The 6,043-nt window shown below is 31.0% G+C and overlaps 1 long non-coding RNA gene across 1 annotated transcript; it reads left to right on the forward strand.

The window, feature by feature from the left end:
• The first annotated feature begins 4,382 nt into the window (after positions 1-4,382).
• LOC127092960 (uncharacterized) lies at positions 4,383-5,027 on the forward strand. The gene is made up of 2 exons (XR_007792354.1): positions 4,383-4,492; positions 4,609-5,027. It is a non-coding gene; the product is annotated as an uncharacterized LOC127092960 (long non-coding RNA).
• Positions 5,028-6,043: the final 1,016 nt, after the last annotated feature.

A 6,043-nucleotide genomic window follows, 5' to 3' on the forward strand; every position in this document is an offset into this window, starting at 1 on the left:
TTTGGTGAATAGTGATAAACAAACCGTCGATTATTGTTTTCCACAATTCTAAATCAATACTTTGAATAAATTTTTTAAATATTTCTTTCCATAGTTCAAACCTAACACCATTAAATAATGGAAGTGTGTTTAGGAAAGTTCTCTTGCTAGAAAAAGTCTTTGAAGTATCTTCCTTTTGTAACGATTAGTCTTTGAATAGGAGTTAAACTCTGATTTCACTTGTTGGACATGTGAATTTACACACAAAAATGGGGTGGATTGTGGGAGTTTGAAAAATAGTAGTTTAAAAACTTATTGTTTTTATTTTTAGAGTTTAAAAACATTTTCGATAAAAGTATTTAAATAAAAGCAGCGGGGAGATGAATATATTAACTAAATTGCAGAAATTAAGGAGATAAGGGTAAGAAAATAACACCAGAAATTATAGAGGTTCAGTCTAAATGAAGTGACTTAATCCTCTTCCCTAATATTTCATCTTGAAAGTATCCAATAATACTTATAAGTAGAGGTGTTTGCGGCGTGGTTTGGATCGGTTTTGAGGTGAAAATTCATATGATACAAAGATAAATTTATTCGCGATTCGATTCTATTTTGAATGATTTATTTAAAAAATATGATCCGGTCCAATCCAATTTCATGCGGTTTAATTTGGATCGATTTTTGGATATCCAAATTACAAAATATATTTTTTGTTAAAATTATAAAAATGTTGATAAATAATAGATTTGATATAATATATAACATATAATATATTAAAAATTAATAATACAAAATGAGAATGATCGATTATGGTTGAAACCAATGTTTTAAAAACCGGACCGGAGATCAAACTATTGAAAATTGCGGTTTAAGGCTCAATTGGTTAGACATACGGTCGAACCGTTGATTAAATAAACTAATAATAAAAAACTAAATTTCATAGACATGTCACACATAATCATACATTCACAACTTAATAAAATAAATATTTCAAAAACTCATTACAAACTTAATACAATAATATTGATAATATATATAATAACATAAGATAATTCTACACTTCATATTTCAACATTCATTAAAGAATAATTTGGCCAAATTAAAGAACTACAATAAAATAAGTTAAACTAATTCAAACCAAAATTAAAATAATAGAATATAATAACAAAAATAAATTTCAAATAATTAAGAATACCTAAATTAAATAAGATTGAATACCAAAAATAAATAATACAATATAAAATATTTTAAAAATGGTTAATTTGATGCATTTTTTTAACCGAACGATTTTACAAAATCGACTCTGGTTCTTTGGTTCAAATGGTTTTGGACGGTTCAATCCGATTTTTCCAATTTTACTCCGGTTTTGACTCACTAACGGTTTTGAAAGGTTGATCCAATCGGATTCGTCTCCAGTTCCCGGTCCAACCGGTTCGGTACAATTTTTAAAACATTGGTTGAAACAAATGAAATAAGAAAAATAAATAAGTTAAAATAAACTAATAAATAGTATTGAAAAAAATAAATATCATAGATTAACATGATATATCATATTAATAAAAAATAATAAGTATACAAATATTTAACTACAGTTCGGTTTGGTTTGGATCAGTTTTGAAAAATCAATCCAAAATTTGATCTGAACCAAGCGATTTTCCCAAAATGACATCCAAACACATCCAATAATATTCGATTTTTGCGGTTTTCATTTTTTTTTATCGATTTGTGGATTTTATATGGCTCGGTTTGGATTTGAACTCCCCTACTTATAAGTTTTTAGTAGGTTGAACTTACAAACCCCCTTATATAAGAAAAATGAAGTTTTAGGTTAACTTTCAACCAAACATAAAAAAAATAAAGGGAAGCGGTTAGTCTTCCTTTCAAACACAAAATTAAAGCGAATAGTCCCTAAGATAAACTGAGATTTACTACAAACTTATCTCGAACCAAATTTAAAGTTTTTAGTTGGTTATCCTCCAAACCGAACCGGGATTTTACACGGGCTGACCATGAACCCAATTGAGATTTTACACTAGGCTAATCTCCAACCATATCGAGGTTGTACATGGGATGACCACGAACCAAATTGAGATTTTGCACCAGTATGATCTCGAACCAAGTGGAACTTTTACACGGGTTGAGCTCATGAACCAAACCAGAGACTTAATACCAAATCCCCAAACCAAGATTTTAATGGGTTTAACTTTGAACCCAAACAAACACTCCCTTAAATGAAATAATTTAACCCAGATAAAAAATAAATCTTGGTGAATTTATAATATCACCCTTTTTCAGAATACAAAACCTCACCTAAACATAGATAAACTTTCTCGAAGTGCTATGGATAAATTAAAATGAGAGAAAGTAGAAAATATTTAAGAGAGAGAGAGAGAGAGAGAGAGAGAGAGAAATCCACAACTATAAATAATATATTTCATGACAAAGATTTCACCTCATCCAACAAAAAAACTGAGGTATAATGCCAAGGCGCGCCATGTTTTATTTATTTATTAAATAAATTCCACATATTCCCTCGATTTCTAAATATAACCGAGGGGGAAAATAATCCAGGACATGCTTTGAATTCTAGCAAATGCACTTTATATTTTTATTTCTTTAAAAATGGTGTCTTTTTTATTTTATTTTAACTAATGATATATTCCTTCGATTTCCTTTAATAACCGAGGGATTAGATAACTCGATGCTACTATAAAAGTACCTGCTAATAAGATTTTATCCTAAACCTAACTTATATGTAGTGTCGCTACGCAAAAAATACAGAGTCTCCATCGGTTTTTATTTATTCCAAAAGAAAGGGAAAATGTTGAGAAAACCTCAAAAGAATGGTAATCGCAACCACAAACAGGTTTTGAAGCCGGTTATGCAAGGGGGAGATATTAGCACCCCTCACATTCATGGTACTCCATGGGAACCATCTAAGATGTCTACGCTTGAATGAGTATCGTTATCTTAATACTTACTTGCTAAAGACTTACAGAATGGAGGTGGATTTTAAATTAGAGTGTTCGCCAAGGATTTGGGATCTCGTGCCTACGTATGCCCACTTGTTGAAGTGAGAAATCAGAGCTCTGTAGTTCGTGGGTACAAAATGTTTGTTTGTTTTGTTGGTTTTATACCTTGAAAAGGGTTTTCGAAGTGATGCCCTAAGGCTCAAACAAAAGGTTTAATGAGTTGATGTTGTTTTATGTTTTGAAGAAAGATTGTTCTTTACTTCGGATTACACTAAAGACTATGGATAAATGTGAGTATCTCGAACTACCAATCCAAGCGTCTTGTGTCCAAAATACTCAGGATGAGTATAGGAAAGCTTCATTCTTATCTTTTCTCTACCATTTAAGGCTCGTGGCATACAATCCTAACCGTATTTTATTATGTTTTTCAACTTGATTTGAGAAAAGACTACTTGACATTGGATCAAGGGTTTGTTTATTGATTATAAAATGGTGAACGATCCTATGGTCTAATGACTAGCTAACCAGCAATAACAAGATAAAGGAAAGCGAGTAAAAAGTACATCAAAAAGGGGGAGGGGGATACATGGAAAATACAGGGGACTTGTGCGAGAAATAAATGGTCTCGTTGTAAGGTAGCCCCAAGAGAAAGCTTTGTATGTGCATTGTTTCCTAAGCTAGAAAGCGCATAATGATATTACAAACATAAATTCCTTTCTTCTTAGAGGATGATGCCATGAATGCTCCCTAGTAAAAAAAGATTACAAAGTCCAATATACTTCAAATCATACTTAGGTCGATCAATGGTCCAAGGTCCAATGAAAAAATCTTAAAAGAGTCCTCTATGTCTACATAGTCCATAGTCCATAATTACATGCTTAGGTCTTAATCAAGTCCTTTTTATGTCTTCTCCATTTTTTATCATGTTTAGTTCATTTTATGTTGAATATCAAGATGAAGGTGAAGAATGACAATGATGAATGTACAATATGATATAAAGCAAGGTAAATAAATGACAAGAAATTAAATGTTAGAAGTTAGGTGCGTAAAATATAAAAGTTAGGAATTAGAATGCGAAAATATAAACGTTAGGAGTTATATGTTAGATGTTAGAAATTAGGATTAATCGAAATTGAAAGAATATAAGAGAATTAAAATCAATACTAGAATTAAATCTAAAAACAAATAACTCTAAAACAATATCTAAAATTAAATCCACAATATTCTAATATCATCTAAGATATTCGAAAACAAGATTCAAATCAATTCTAAAACTAAATCTACAATTTAAATCAAACAATATTCTAAAATATTAAAAAAAAAAACAATTTTCAAAATTAATATCTAGAATAATATCCAAAAACAATATTCAAAATCAATCATTAAATCTACAATTAAAATCTAAAATTAATATCAAATCAATATTCTAAAGTTAACCTAATTTAATATTCTAAAATTGATCAATCTCCTAACAAGTGAAAGGAAACGGGAAGGGAGAATAAGTGATACGAGTTAAGGCAATTACTCTGAATCGCAACCAGGTACGAACTCGAATCTCCTTCTCTTTCCCAGATGCTTCGCGTTTCTTCTCGTTATCGTTGCATTATGATTTTGGTGCGTGTGTGATGAATTGTTTTCGAATGATTACAATTTGCAGGTTCGGTGAGCGTTGGTCGTCGATTTGCAACAATAGCTCTGAATTGGTATTGCCTCTTCTGCGTTTATGATGAATGAACCAAGAAAACATTCAACTTGCAGAATTCGGAAATGGAAGGATGAAGGTGGATGCACGAGAAACTGTTATGCCGATGATGGTGCGATTTGGCTATGATCTGGGAAAAGAGGAGCGAAGCCTTTATTTTGCAGAAAGAGAGGGAAGAGAAGCTGGTGAAAGTTAGTTAGAGGCGCGGGAAGAAGAAGAAAGTGGAAGATTCAAGAAGAAAAAGAAAGAGGGAAGAAGAAATTCTGGAAAATTTGGAGAAGAAGGTTCCACTGTTCAATCTTGTATTTATAGAGTTGTGTAATTGAATTGGGATGATAGTTATAATTTTTTTCTGCATTGCGTTTTTGGATTGATTTTCCGTTGCATTCTCAGTTGCCTTCTCAATTGCCGTTTCCGCGTTTTTAATTGTTGTGCTATGCCTGCCGCTTGTTGTTTAGTTTTCCATGTTGGCGTTTTTGTTTTGGTGCTCGCGTTTTGAATTACTTGTGTTTTGTTAGATTTGTTATTCACTGCATTTGTATTACTTTATAGATTTTTAAAATAAAAGTTAAATTTTTTTTAATATCCAACGTCTATAATTAACTGATGGTATAAATTTTTTTTACACTGACAATTTATTTCAATTAATCTCTTTTTGTATTACATGCTGCGTTTTGGCTTGCTTACATTATGCTTCATTTGCTCATGTTATGCTGCGTTGCCGTTTTGAATTGTTGCTGCGACTTGCGTTTCGTGTTGCTGTTGTTCATGTTTTTTCGTCGTTTTGGATGAGTCATGTACCCTGCTGCGTTTGGCTATGCATTTTGCACCTGCATTTGCATATGGATAATGGATGTGTGGTTTACTGGTAATTGGATATTGGAATGATAATTAGACAAACGGATAATTGAATGGATCAGTGGATAATTGGAGTTGGTTGTTAAAAATGGATAGTAGATAATTGGAGTTGGTTGTTAAAAATGGATAATGGATATTTGTGGTTTAATGGGCCAAGCTTATGGGTTTGGTGGATTGTATTGCCAATGTTGATTTTTTTGTTATAAAAAAAGATGGTGAATGGGCTAATTTTTAAATGAACAAATATGGCCCAATTTGATATGATATGAAATGAATTTCTAAGATTGAATTGAAAATTCTAAAGTCAATTTGACAAAAAGATTATATGACTTCTAAAATGAATTTGACAAAAAATGATGAAATGGTTTTCTAAAATTAATCTAAATCAATTTGAATCTCCAAAATTAATTTGAAAAAATGATGAAATAATTATGGACATTTATGCTAAATGGGATGATCAAGTATGGTTCCACATGAAAATTCAAACAGACTCAAATCAAAATTCGAACACATATCAAGAACCATATATCAT

The sequence above is a fragment of the Lathyrus oleraceus genome, chromosome 6 (genome assembly GCF_024323335.1).
Source record: "Lathyrus oleraceus cultivar Zhongwan6 chromosome 6, CAAS_Psat_ZW6_1.0, whole genome shotgun sequence".
In the NCBI taxonomy this organism is placed as follows: Eukaryota; Viridiplantae; Streptophyta; class Magnoliopsida; order Fabales; family Fabaceae; genus Lathyrus; species Lathyrus oleraceus.